The sequence below is a fragment of the Portunus trituberculatus genome, chromosome 50 (assembly GCF_017591435.1).
Source record: "Portunus trituberculatus isolate SZX2019 chromosome 50, ASM1759143v1, whole genome shotgun sequence".
Classification (NCBI taxonomy): Eukaryota; Metazoa; Arthropoda; class Malacostraca; order Decapoda; family Portunidae; genus Portunus; species Portunus trituberculatus.
This window is the reverse complement of record NC_059304.1, coordinates 15,881,393-15,896,392: the sequence shown is the minus strand read 5'-3', so window position 1 is coordinate 15,896,392 and position 15,000 is coordinate 15,881,393. Positions and strand designations below refer to the sequence as shown.

Here is a 15,000-nt window from a genome sequence, read left to right as displayed (position 1 = left end):
TAATTGAGTCCAGGTCACAGGCAAATGGAAATAGAGAAGCAGGCAGGGAGAAAGTTCCAGAGTTTACCAGAGCAAGGGATGAATGACTGAGTACTGGTTAACTATTGTGTTTGAGTAGAGGTTTGTTAACTTAACCTTAGAATTCACTCAGCCACAGTGAAGCTACAAATAGTAAAAAAAAAAAAAAAAAAAAAATGGAATTACTCAACCGATCCACTGCCTCGTAACGAATCATTGCTCTATTGACATCACTGACCATCTTCCTTACCCCTTCAATACCTGGTACGCATTTTCACCATGAGTTTGGGTATGATTAGACGATTTTATTTACATTAGGAATGGTCTATAGAGGTAAAACATTAATGGCCAGAATCTTCATTGTTTTAATCCCCACACAAGTCTCTGAAACGGTATGAAACCACTAAATAGTACGCAGAATGAGTATGAAAACGCGTCATGGTACTAAAGGGGTTAATAAGTTATAATAATCGGGTTAAATTAGTAATGCATATCCTTAACCCATGAAATTATCCTCCCTAGACATTATTATTACCTTGTCAGAACGTAAGCTTTTCTATCCCGTATTAACCCTTTCAGTACCATGACGCATTTTCATATACTACTTGATTTTATACTACTTCAAAAACTTACGTGGGGGATTAGAATAGAAGACTGTGTAAAGACTGTGGCCATTAATCTTTTGATCCCCATAGATTCTTACTAATGCAAATAAAATCGTATAATCATACCCAAAATTAAGATAAAAATGCATCTCAGTACTGAAGGGGTCAAATACTAAAAACACGCGTAGTTCTATGTAATTACAGAAGTATTTGTTAGTCATAGAAAATTTAGATTAGGGCAGACTTCACTAATCATGTAGAATTATGCACCGATCAATTCAAAGGTTCATTAAAGAGCTGCTTGTACTCCTTCCACTGACTGACCGACTGTGTGTGTGTGTGTGTGTGTGTGTGTGTGTGTGACCTGGTGACCCGCCGCTACTTGTCTTGGGGTCACTGTGGAGGGTCTTTGTTCTGTGACCTCCTGAGCATCGTGACCTTTCCAGACTCAGTGGGGTCAGGGGCCATTCTGTGTGTGTGTGTGTGTGTGTGTGTGTGTGTGTGTTTCACTGTTTGATCTGCTGCAGTCTCTGACGAGACAGCCAGACGTTACCCTACGGAACGAGCTCAGAGCTCATTATTTCCGATCTTGGGATAGGTCTGAGACCAGGCACACACCACACACCGGGACAAGAAGGTCACAACTCCTCGATTTACATCCCGTACCTACTCACTGCTAGGTGAACAGGGGCTACACGTGAAGGGAGACACACCCAAATATATCCACCCGGCCGGGGAATCGAACCCCGGTCCTCTGGCTTGTGATGCCAGCGCTCTAACCACTGAGCTACCGGGTGTGTGTGTGTGTGTGTGTGTCTGAAGCAAACTGTACCATCACAGTTTTCCAGCTCTATTTTCTTCTCTTCCCTTTCATTATCTTTTCCTCGCTGAGCGCCTCTCATCCTCCTCCTCTCCTACGTGGCTGTGTGTTATGCGATTGTAAGTTTGTAAAGAAAAGCGTTGATTTTTTTCTCTTATATACTGAAAATACTGATATGAAAAAAACCCTTTATCATGATCTTTTCTGCATCATTACTTTTTCTACCGTTTCTGTAACCGCCATAATAAAGCTTGAAATAACAACAGTAGCAGTAACAATAATAACAATGATAAAAATAATGATGATAACAAGAACAATAGATTAAAACGAATTATAAACGTAAATATAAGAAAAGTTAGTAGACAGAATACAGCAACCCTCCATCACAGTCGCAGCATCCCACTCTACTTGAATCGATGTTTGGCAATTCGCGGCACTAATTGTGAGTGACATCACTTCCTCTTACGGTGACTCAGGATGCGTGGTTGAAATGCCTTTGTGTCCTTCCTTCCTTCCTGTCAGTCTCCTCTGTCTCTGTCTCCTCTGTCTCTGTCTGTCTGTCTGTCTGTCTCTCTCTGAGACTATCACGTTCGTCTCTCTGCCTTCCCGTCCCTCTCGCTTTCCTAAGCTTGCTACCACACTGTCCTTGTCTTTTGCCTCCCTTGCCCGCACGCTCCGCCTCCCCGTCCTCGCAGCGTGGGGTGAGCATGAAAGCGGTCCATGCACTGACAAACGACAGGAGACCCAAAGAATGCATGATCCTCACCTTGCATTTAAACAGCCTGCATTAGTTCAGGTGGTGTGTAGCTGAGGCGGGAGTGGTCATTCCTCTCCCAGATAGTGCATTTGCCTCTTTCTGGATGGTTCATGGGGTTTGTGTATTGTAAATGTTCAATTTCATACTTTTCTTTACGATCTTTAGCAACAAAGGCTACAAGAATACAAATTATATTTGTAGTAATACTACCACTCCCTCATTTGTGATAATGAATAAGCGTTTAGGAAAGTGAGTTATCTAATAATAGTTTTACTGCATCGATAAGGTCATCATTGTACGATGGCCCAACAGAGTTCATGGTTTGTCAACGTCCTCACAGTATTTCTTATGGATACTATGGGAGGTCAGTGGCGGCCAGCATCACTAATTCTTAATGAACCTTGATGGACTCTGAATATTCATCAGCGATTGCTGCGTACGAGGAATTCAAACAACGGGAACGATGGACGCACATAAGCTATGATGATTTTACATTACCGCGGGTAGCGCCCGTAGGATCTGTGGCCAGGCAGCGACTAGACAGAGGTGTTCACTGACTATCCCTTACATATCAAACACAGTAAATTGTTTCACAATAAAGATACACATATATGAATTTATTACGTTAGTAAATTAACTGTAATTACAGTAAACACACACACACACACACACACACACACACACACACACACACACACACACACACACACACACACACACACACACACACACACACACTTTTTCTTAACTTAAGACGTCAGTGATAAAACAAACAACACTGGCCATACTGAGAACTTGCCGCGCCAGGCCACTCCAGTAAATCATGTGGAAGGCAGCCACGTCCTTGAATCATGTCGTAACGTTACATTTTCATATTGTTCATTGTTGATTACACGGTAAAAGAGACATTATCATGACAAGAAAAAAAGAGAAGAATAAGAGGAAAAAAAGACAACGGCAAACCATACCCCAGAGCAAACTACAAAGATTCATCCTGAGAGCACAAATCGATGTTATCAACTCTATGAATGAGGATGAGACAAGCGCGGAAAATATAGTTGACTCATCTTCTCCAAAGGACTTTAATTACTTGCATCCGGTCAGGGTTCCTCATCCACATGTGGAGACCAATTAAGCTGCAGGAGGTGAAGGCGCGGCCAGGCACGCGCGCGCACACACACACCACTAAGAAACCCAAGGCGGATGGACGCACTGGTATATTTATGTCTGATGTAAACGGAACTGCCATTCATTACCATCACCTTCAATAATGTTGTGGAATTCTGAAGACCACACTCATATGACTCATTGTTTGCTTCTTTTTCAGGACCACGAGTGTAGCTTATTAATTCTTCAATCACAGCGACACATGCACCTTTGTGGGCAAGTTAGTAATACACAACAAGAGTCTACTGGTTTGAATTGCTTCCGGGACAAGGCTAAAGACGCAGAGCTCGTTCATCACCAGCTGCTGAAACTTCCCTGATAATTGGATACTTGTGAAAACCTGGGGAAATCCGGATGTGAAAATAGGACTCCTTCTGTGGACTTCCCTCAGCATGTCCTCGAAATACGACAAGAAGGAAACGGATGTGGGCGCCGCAAAGAAGCACATGGTACGATTTTATTTTTCGATTAGAGACGTCAGGATTGTGCTTTTCCTTTGGTGTGAATTACAATACAAGTCAAGTGACAGCAGGTCGTTCAGAGAAGCCAAATATGCCTCTAAACTGTGCGTATTTCCGGGTGTTTCTCGTTGCCTTTTACGGTGGGTGGAAAATTGTACTGATTACACACCGGGGCTGCCTTTCTGCCACCTTGCCGCCCTCCTCCTCGCCTTTTCACACACTATTTCTGTCTTCCCTTTATTGTTTATTTCCATATATTTTTGTTCCTTTCTTTTTCTTACGTTTCTCATTTCCACGCATAGGAGCGAACACACAACACACACACATAGCACAATTTACAACACACACACACACACACACACACACACACACACACACACACACACACACACACACACACACACACACACGATAAAAGGGAAGCGAACTTGACTTTGTTTATGAAAAAAACGCTTCAGTTTGAAATCTGTCTCTTCCCTCAGGATGATTAACAAAAACCCGGCGAGAAAAAAACAAAACAAAAAAACAAAAAAAGAAAACAGATCTTCAACCTCAGGCCATCAATTTAAGTCTGATTTTCCTCCTAACGTTATTTCTTCACTGAAACTGGCTGTACTGTTCATTTGCAACGAGAACGAGGTAAGAGAAACTCGACTCATTAACCTGGTGACGTGACAATACTCAATAAAGACTTCTGATCCTTTCACCCCTTCACTACCATGACACGTTTTCATATTAATTCTTCTTACTATCTGGCGATTTTATACAGCTTTAGAAACGTATGTGAGGGGTTGAAATACTAAAGACTGGCCATTAATCTTCTGACCTCCACTAACCCTTCCTAATGTCAATAAAATGGTCTAAATCGTACAGAAATCTCAAGGTAAAAATGTGTCCCAATACTGATGAGGTTAAGTGACAAATGAGTCTGCGCTTTGTTCATACTTTCCAAATAAATAGACAAGTAATATAGAAAATTGTGTATATGATAAGCAAATAGTACACGAATACACGTCAGAACACAAAAACAACAACAAGAAAGAAGAATACACGGCAGTATATAAAACCTTAACCTACTCGAACCTGCCAAAAATTTCCGTCCCTATGCTAAACAAACCCGTCTCCAAACCACCTCTATCCACGACCATCACCTGCTTCTCAACCCTCGTCCTCCCTCCTGCGTCCTCAACAATCCCTGTCCCTCCAGTCTCTCTTAGCACGCTGTCATAAATTTGCTTGCAGGGAGGAGCGGTGGACAGGAAGACTGACAGGTAACGAGGAGAAGGACGGCAAGTAAAATGGATGACGAAGAGCAGGACGGGAGGAAATACGGATAACGAGGAGGCAGGCGTGAAGGAAGACGGGTAATGGGAAGGAGACAAGGATGAGAAGGATGAGAACGAAGGACGAAACGTTAATAAATAGGGATAAAGAGGAAGAGGAGTGCAAAGCTACATAGATAACGAGATGGAGGACGAAGAGAAGGTGGATAACGATGAAGAGGACGTGAGGATGAGAGGACTTGAGTACAAAGAGGATGGGAAGAGGATGGGAAGGAGAGCGATGGGTGAAGTATGTATATTGGGAAAAGAGAACACAGACGGAAAATGAGGCAAATGGTGGCAGTGGAGACAAATAAGAAACCCACGGCATGAGAGAGAGAGAGAGAGAGAGAGAGAGAGAGAGAGAGAGAGAGAGAGAGAGAGAGAGAGACGGACGAAATGATATGGAGTGGAACAAATGTGATGGAGATAACAAAATGACTTACATGAGCAGGAGGAGGAAGAAGAGGAGGAGGAGGAAGAGGAAGAGGACGAGAAGGAATAGGAGGAGGAGGAGGAGGAGAAGTGCAGGAAAGGTGTAGAGTGGAAAATAAAGAAGAAAAAACGTGGAAGGATAGAAAGAAGAATATAGGAAGAACGAAATAAGGAGAGAGAGAAGAAAAGAGAACCAACGTGGTAGAGTAGAGATGAAAGAAGAGATACAGAGAGAGAGAGAGAAGACAAGAGGAGGAGGAGGAGGAGGAGGAGGAGGAGGAGAAGAGGTGGAGAAGGAAGGGAGGGAGGGGAAGAAAGGAGGAAGATATTGGGGGTTTGGGGTGATGAAAGGGTTAGCTCTTGAGTGATGACCCGAGGCTGGGAGGTCAAAAGGTCATGATACCAAATGTTGACCAACCAACGAACCATAACTGCGTGTGTGTGTGTGTGTGTGTGTGTGTGTGTGTGTGTGTGTGTGTGTGTGTGTGTGTGTGTGTGTGTGTGTGTGTGTGTGTGTGTTAAAAAGAAAATCAAACGTACATACAAGGGAGTGTAAATATCCCTTAATGTCCCAAGGAGGAGGAGGAGGAGGAGGAGGAGGAGGAGGAGGAGGAGGAGGAGGAGAAAGAGGTGATGGAGAAGAAGGGAAGGAGGAGGAGGAGGAGGAGCACAGCAGGGAGAAAGTTAGAATGGAAAGCAAGTAAAATGAAAGAAAAAATAAAGAAAGGAACAATAAAAACAAAAAGAAGGAATAAGCAATATGAGAAGAAAGGAAACGAGGAGAAACAAAAGAAGAAAAAAAAAATGAAAAGCAGTGAAATGAGAACGTGAGGAAAATAATTACAGAGAAGAGAAGACAAAGAGGAAAAATAGGAAAACAAGAAGATAGGTAGACACAAGAGGAAGAAGAAACTGAACAGAGAGAGACAGAGAGGAAGAGAAGAAAAAAAAGATGGAGAGGTGGGGGGAGGGGGCGAGAAGACAAGAGGAAGAAGAAGAGGAAGAAGAAAAATAAGAACTAGAAAAGATATAAGAGGAGCAGGATAAGGAGGAGGAGGAGAAGGAGGAGGAGGAGGAGGAGGAGGAGGAGGAGGAGGAATAAGAACTGGACAGAGAGAGAGAGAGAGAGAGAGAGAGAGAGAGAGAGAGAGAGAGAGAGAGAGAGAGAGAGAGAGAGAGAGAGAGAGAGAGAGAGAGAGAGAGAGAATGGGGAGGAGAGGGAGGAGTGAGAGAAGACAAGAAGAGAAGGAAGAGGAAAAGAGCTGCTATAATCAAGCTGAAGACATGTCTTGAGGGTAACGAGCGGCGGTGATCAAGGGTAGTTAGAAATGACTCTCTTGATGTTAAATGAGAACTGGTTTGACCCTCTCACCTGTGATTACCTGGCGCGTGGTGGGATATATATAACTCACTCTCTCTCTCTCTCTCTCTCTCTCTTAATTAGACCTCCCAGGTGCGCCTCGAAACACGCGTGAGACAGGTGCTAATGAAGATGCTGTGATATTTCTCTCTCTCTACGTCTTTCTCCTCTTACCTTGTCCTCCTTGAAGTCTTTCTACGCCGCCGCTTTCGTTTCCTCCCGTGCCTGCAAAGTGTACTGACGCTTGTCGCCCAACTTAGTAATACACAATGTTCTTTATCTCCAAACTTTCTTAAGCTCTACATGTCGCTTTCTCTTCCTCTCGAAATTTCTCCAGAGTTTATTCGGTTATTTCCAATTTCTTTGCGCGCGCGCGTGTCTTGACTGGCCGTCGGTGTGTGTGTGTGTGTGTGTGTGTGTGTGTGTGTGTGTGTGTGTGTGTGTGTGGGTGTGGGTGTGGGTGTGGGTGTGGGGTGGGGTGGGGTGTGGGTGGGTGGGGTGGGTGTGTGTGTGTGTGTGTGTGTGTGTGTGTGTGTCTCTCTCTCTCTCTCTCTCTCTCTCTCTCTCTCTCTCTACAGACAAATTCAATCCTAAGTGAGACGTAAGAGGTACAAAATTATACGATATAAATAACACGAACAATCAAAACAACATGGAAGACAAACAATGAAACAGCGCTAAACAGAAAATACAAATCATTATCTGGCATTTAGCTGGTCCGGAATCATAATAAAGGTCATAATTTCATCTGTCGTCTCTATCGGTGGGACGTCATCATTCATGTCGCCTGGAGTCTGTACATTGGCGAGAGGAGGCAGCCGTGGGTGCGCTCCGGCTTCATAATGACCTGCCCAAGACACTGATGGATGGAGAGAGGATGCTGATTGATTGACTTTTATCTCATCTGATTGAAAGTAACAAGTCTTCGAAATAATTGATTAGCAAGGGAAAATTTAAGACAAACGTGTATAAAATGCATAATTACTCAAGTTTTTTTTTTTATATTTTCCTAGACTGGTTTCGTATTTTTGCATTATTATTCCCACAGTTCCAATCTAAGAAAACTTACGTACCCGTGCATCAAACAACACGCGCCATTTTCTCATTTCTATATATGCAGTTTTTCTCTTCTAACGAGACAAATATTTTCATTCAACACTCGACTCAAGTGGAGAGAAAGGAGCTCAATGGACAGGTCCCGGGCAACGAGCGTAGTCCAGCCATGCAGCAGCGAGGCGCAGGGCATGTACCGGGTGATGGTCTGGTATCGTGTCTTGCCTCCCTGGGCGGTGGCTTGGCACCTGCTGCGAGGGGAACTGGAGGGTCGTGGCGGTAAACAGCTCACGTAGAATCCACCGACCCAGACTGTTGGAGCATCGGATACACCCGGAAACTCATGCAAACCTACGTGTTGTTTGGATCACCAGCTCACCGAACTATCTAGATTTGAAAAAGGGACCAGGTTATATTAGATGAAACTGGAAAATCTTAATCAAACGTATTTCAACTTGTCTGAAAAATAAGACGGCTGACTCAACTTCACTTATTTAGTACGGATTTAAGAATATTAATCATTTCATTCTAACAATCCATCAGTCTACCCTTTCATAAGTCAACACAGATCTTCCCATCACAAATCGTCCTTTCTTGCTGTTATCACTCATCCTTTCCTGCATCTCAGTTATTATTCTTCTCCTATCAGACAACCTCGCCCCGGGGGATCGAGCCGCCCCAGTCAGTGGCACAGTGGACAAGGGCGGTGAGTCTCAATGGGGGGCGTGACCCAACCTGTCCGGCTCTTTATTGTTTGATACCTCCTGAAGCCGAGGTGGGAAGGAGGTAGAGAAGGAGGGAGGGAGGGAGATAAGGAAGGAGGGAGGGAGAGAGGAAGGGAGGAAAAAAGGGAAAGGAGGAAGGAAGGAAGGAAGAGAGAGAGAGAGAGAGAGAGAGAGAGAGAGAGAGAGAGAGAGAGAGAGAGAGAGAGAGAGAGAGAGAGAGAGAGAGAGAGAGAGAGAGAGAGAGAGAGAGAGAGAGAGGGCGAGGGCGAGGGCGAGGGCGAGACAAAACCAGCAATATGTTCCTAGTGTAACTCTAAGGTAATGGACATGCACACCACCCCATCACCACATACAATTACACACTACAAAGAGCCTCACACTAACCATAAATTTCCTCACATTAGCGTCACTACCACCAGTACGTCTGCGTCAGAGAGGTGGTGATGCGCTAGGCCAGGCACACCACCGCTGCCTTGTATCTTGCTCTTATTGGACATTCAGATTCTTTAGAGGCAACGACCCAGGTTAATGCTGAGCGAGTTTATAGTGTTGAACGGCACGACTGCACTGTGGAGCCTGTTCGACGCCCCAAAAAGACGTGTTAGTGGAGAAATATTTGCTTGTATATCAGTTTGGCGTTCTAATACTACTCAGATTTGTGGAGCTGAGTGAAAATGGCAGTTACCGCAGAGAGAGAGAGAGAGAGAGAGAGAGAGAGAGAGAGAGAGAGAGAGAGAGAGAATATCTACATAAGGGTGTGGCCTCTTTCAGCGTCATTAACCTTTTGAGAAGTCTGAATTACCTGTTTACTAAGTCATAATAACCAGTATAATACTCTCCCCACCCCCACCAACCTTCTTGAATCCAGCTCCCACTAAGAAAACCCGATAAAAATATACCACGCAAATACATTCACCATTTCACTAGCAATTAACGCACGCTGGTAATTGCAAACTCACGATTTTTAGCCTCTATTCTTATTTAGCACCATCTACTCTAATGCTGGTGCGTATTTTCACCCTCTCAATTTGGTTAGGTCATAAGCGGCTTTTCTTTTTCTTCTTCCCTGGGTTACTCACGCACAGACTAGAAAAATACAGGAGAAAGTGTGTCTGTGTGTCTGTGTGTCTGTGTGTGTGTGTGTGTGTGTGTGTGTGTGTGTGTGTGAGCCATGGAAACAGTACAGGTCACGTACAGGTAAGTATACATCAGAGAAAATGCGTGAAGTCAAACACGACCGATTCGCGTCTTGGTGCTCAGGTGCAGGGCAGGTCAGCGGGTTACTGGTGAGGTCAAGGAAGGGAGGGAGGGAGGGAGGGAAGGAAGGAGGCAAGTAAGGAAGGAGGAAAGGGATGAGGGAAGGAAGGAAAGGGATGAGGGAAGGAAGGAAGGAAGGAAAGAACGAAGGAAGGAAGGAAGGGAAGAGGGAAGGAAAGAACGAAGGAAGGAAGGAAGGAAGGAAGGAAGGAAGGAAGGAACGAAGGAAGGAAGGAAGGAAAGAACGAAGGAAGGAAGGAAGGATCGAAGGAAGGAAGGAAAGAACGAAGGAAAGAAGGAAGGAAGGAACGAAGGAACGAAGGAAGGAAGGAAGGAAGGAAGGAAGGAAGGAAGGAACGAAGGAAGGAACGAAGGAAGGAAGGAAGGAAGGAAGGAAGGAAGGAAGGAAGGAAGGAAGGAAGGAACGAAGGAAGGAAGGAAGGAAGGAAAGAACGAAGGAAGGAAGGAAGGAAAGAACGAAGGAAGGAAGGAAGGAAGGAAGGAAAGAACGAAGGAAGGAAGGAAGGAAGGAAGGAAAGAACGAAGGAAGGAAGGAAGGAAGGAAGGAAGGAAGGAAGGAACGAAGGAAGGAAAGAACGAAGGAAGGAAGGAAGGAAGGAAGGAAAGAAGGAAGGAAAGAAGGAAGGAAGGAAGGAAGGAAGGAAGGAAGGAAGGAAGGAAGGAAAGAATGAAGAAAGGTCTGACAGAATGGTCTCGAAGCAGCACTTTGTAGTTTTACTGAAAAAACCCCCAATTTATATAGGACCATCAACATCATCACCACCACCACCACCACCACCACCACCCTGAATTTTGCCTAATGAACCGAGAATACACAACTAAAAAACAAAACAAAAACAAAGAACACCCAAAAAAAAAAAAACTCAAACCAACGCAAAACTATTAATAAAAACAAACAAATGAAAACGAAAGAAAAAAAAAACGAACAAACGACACATTAAACACACCAAAACGAACAAAAAAACAAACAAATCAACACCAACACACACAAATAAACACACAAATAAACACACCTCAACAATAACCCCTTTCCCTCTCCGTCCAACCCCTGCGCACCCCTTCGCCCCCGCCCCCCCCAGTAGGGATTTTACACCTGCACCGGCCCTGTAATTTCCAATCAGACCCGCTCGTCTCAAACTCTTTTCCCCATTACTTTTATTTTTCCATTTTCTTTTTGTCTTTTGAGTTACTTGTCTCCCGAGCTCCTCCCCCTTGAAGAAGCGGGGCACAGAGCCAGGTAAAGGTGGATTAAAGGTCGAGGAGGAGGAGGAGGAGGAGGAGGAGGAGGAGGAGGAGGAGGAGGAGGAGGAGGAGGAGAGGAGAGAGAGAGAGAGAGAGAGAGAGAGAGAGAGAGAGAGAGAGAGAGAGAGAGAGAGAGAGAGAGAGAGAGAGAGAGAGAGAGAGAGAGAGAGAGAGAGAGAGAGAGAGAGAGAGAGAGAGAGAGAGAGAGAGAGAGAGAGAGAGAGAGAGAGAGAGAGAGAGAGAGAGAGAGAGAGAGAGAGAGAGAGAGAGAGAGAGAGAGAGAGAGAGGCAAAAGGTGAAAGGTAGGGAAGAAAGAGGTGAGGTGTTGCGAGGGAGGGGGGGGGTGTGGAGAGGAGGAAGGGAGGAAGAGAGGGAGGAAAATAAAAACACTGGACTTTACAGCAGTGATACGGATCGCTGCCAGGTAGGAAGTGCACGCCACAGTAATTATTAGCACAGGTAACTCCCCGTAGCACACCTCAGTACTGCTGCTGCTGCTGCTGCTGCTGTTACTTAAGGACACCACAAAGCACTTACATCCTCAAGAGATTTTTTGGTTTTCTTCTTCTCCTCCTCCTCCTCCTTCTTACTTTCCTCCTCCTTACTTTCCTTCTTCTTTCATCTCTTTCTTATTGTTATCATTATCATTGTTTTCCTTTTTATCATAATCACTTCTTTTTCTTCTTCATCTTCATCATCATCTTCATTATCATTTTTCTCTATCATAATTATTTCTACTACTACTACTACTACTACTACTACTACTACTACTACTACTTCCTCTTCCTCTTCTTCTTATCATAATTACTCCCACCAAGATCGGAATAATATTCTTTACTAATTTTATTTCCATGTCACTTACAGTAGAAAAAAAAATGTTAAAAGGAGAGATTGTATTAATAAACAAGTGAATTATTCAACACAAAACAAAACAAACATTATAATTAGTTTATTGTTGCACTTCGTTACTTTACTTTGCTCATTAATCAATTTCAAGATAAAGAGTAAATCCGGTAAGAGAGAGAGAGAGAGAGAGAGAGAGAGAGAGAGAGAGAGAGAGAGAGAGAGAGAGAGAGAGAGAGAGAGAGAGAGAGAGAGAGAGAGAGAGAGAGAGAGAGAGAGAGAGAGAGAGAGAGAGAGAGAGAGAGAGAGAGAGACAGAGAGAGACACACACACACACACACACACACACACACACACACACACACACACACACACACACACACACACACACACACACACACACACACACACACACACACACACACACACACACACACACACACACACAGACACACACCATCAATAACACAACATTTACAGTGTGGCACCACCATCAGGAACACGTGACCTTTAAATGCCGTGTCTATGACCACTGTCGGCCTGACCTTCGACCCCTTGAAGGAGGAGAAGGAGAAGGAGGAGGAGGAGGAGGAGGAGGAGGAGGAGGAGGAGGAGGAGGAGAACATAGGTCACAGAGATAACAGCAGTCCCGTGGGTCTATAACAAGGGTATCTGCTGTGCTAACAAGAAAAATACTCAAGGAAGTTTTCGTGTGCAAGTTGGAAGGACGCGGTCACCAATGGAGGGACTCATCTCCGGTTCCTCTCTTAAGCACACAAGGAGCAGAGCGAAAAAGTTAAAAGTCACTCGAGCATTTCTTGGGGGATGTGGGAGGAGGAGAAAAGAAAAGGAGAGCAGAGGAAGTCAAGACATGAAGAAAGAGAAGATATGAGGAGAGGGAGAGAAGGTGGGAGAGGAGACGAAAGGTAAGAGCATAAAGGAGGAAGAGGAATATAAAAAGAGAAGAGGATAGGAGGTAAACTACAATGTATGGGGAGTAAAGGAGAAAAAATAGGAGAAGAGGAGAGGGTAGGATGGGACAGGAGTGACCATGGTAAAGTAAAACAAAAGGAGGAAGAGGAGGAGAAAATTAGGAGGAGGAGGAGGAGGAGGAGGAGGAGGAGGAGGAGGAGGAGGGAGGGAGGGCTTGTAAGAGATGAAGGGCAGGGTAGCCATGTACGTGCTCCAGTTAATAATACATAAGTCAGGATCAAGCAGAGGGAGAGAGAAGGAAGAGGGAGAGAGAGAGAGAGAATGGAGGAGGAGAGTAAGGGGAAACACGTACAAGATTATTTTTTTCCCCTCTAAGACTCGTGCATCATTTAACTGCGATATATGTAATCTGATTCATTACGATAAGAGCATCACTATCATTGCCGCCGATTATTCCAAATGCTGCCATCTGAGGTACTGTTATGTGTGCAGTGGGGACGTTTTTCTGCATTGCGGGGGCGACCTTTGCTGCGAGTGGTGACGAGCGGAAAGGTCTCTGGTAAGGTGATATATAATAGTGACGGGTTTTGTTTTTGTAACCTTCATGGCTTTGTCTTGTTAATTTAAGTGATTTAATTATAAGATCTAAAAATTGTACTGTGCAAGTTGTCAGTTCCTTCAGGTGAGTCTCCAGTGCCAGCGTTCCACTCTCACGATTTTAACCTTAAACTACCAACCCCACGTGATAAGATAGTAAAGGCTACGTTAGGGGAAAATTAATCACGCGAGAAAACACACTGGTTGACTTTGTGGTTCAATTTACACGACTGGAATCACAAAGAAACAAGGTGAAATTACTGGTATCGCTATATGAAAAAAGAGAAATCGCAATGGTTATAATTTCAGACGAGCGGTGTTCCTTTGGTTTATTACATCCAGCCGCGGGTCAGGCCACACGCAGGGATGACGTCTGGAGTTTCTGAGGCTGTTGTGGTTGTCAGGATTTTGGTTTTGTGGTCAAATGATCTTGTAATGGAATGATTTAGGGAGGTGATGACGTTGCTTTATATCAATTTATCCCGGGTGTGTGTGTGTGTGTGTCTGTGTCTGTGTGTCTGTGTGTGTGTGTGTGTGTGTGTGTGTGTGTGTTTTCTTACATTATCAAATTCATATCATCATCATTACTGCTGCCATTACTGGTGTCTGTCAGCAGGGAAGACAGTCGTAATTCGTGGACACATCTGTTGTTCCTCTTACAAAGACTTGTCTCCTTGCATGCCCCGCAGAAGTAATTGTGTAACCCTACAAGGAAAAATATGTAAAGCCTTGACAGGAACAGCTACGAATGTCAAGTGACTCGAGTGACTGTGTGAACGTTTACAAATTATCGTTAATAACTCTGAAAGAATGTTTTATTGATATAACTGAACCTTACGACGCTGTCAATAACTCGCAGAACATGGGAACATGAACAAGTTATTGATCGCGAGAGTAAATGCCACAAGTTCAACGTAAAGTAAGGAAACATCTTTTTATGTAATACAACAAAACCCATTTATGATATCCGTCTGAGCTATCCACACACGCTGCACTGTTGAATATCCGCCTTCTACCTGGAATCACCAAGGTATACCAGCCGCTTATCTTCAGGCAATGATAGACGAGGATAAACTCACTCGTATAGTTACCATTTACATTTCATGAGTGCCTTTAAACACCAACAATGATGACCTCTCCACCCCGTTCACCACCGCCACTACCACCACCGCTACCACCACAACCACCACCACCCCTGCAGGGACGAAGTTGCTGGTAAAATCAGAAATATTACCAAGATTTGTGTAATAATGGTACCACGCATTTCAAACTAGATCTATTAAACATTAGAGTGTCTGGAGAAGACAAAGAAACGTTTCACAGATTCAAAGAGAAAAACAGAAAAGATATAATGAAACACCGTGTACTGCTCTTACTTATTCGT

The 15,000-nt window shown here is 44.1% G+C and overlaps 1 long non-coding RNA gene across 1 annotated transcript in view; it reads right to left on the bottom strand.

Annotated features, from left to right (window-relative positions):
* LOC123500028 overlaps positions 1-15,000 on the bottom strand; it is a 76,702-nt gene that overhangs the window by 26,110 nt on the left and 35,592 nt on the right. The window lies entirely within an intron of this gene.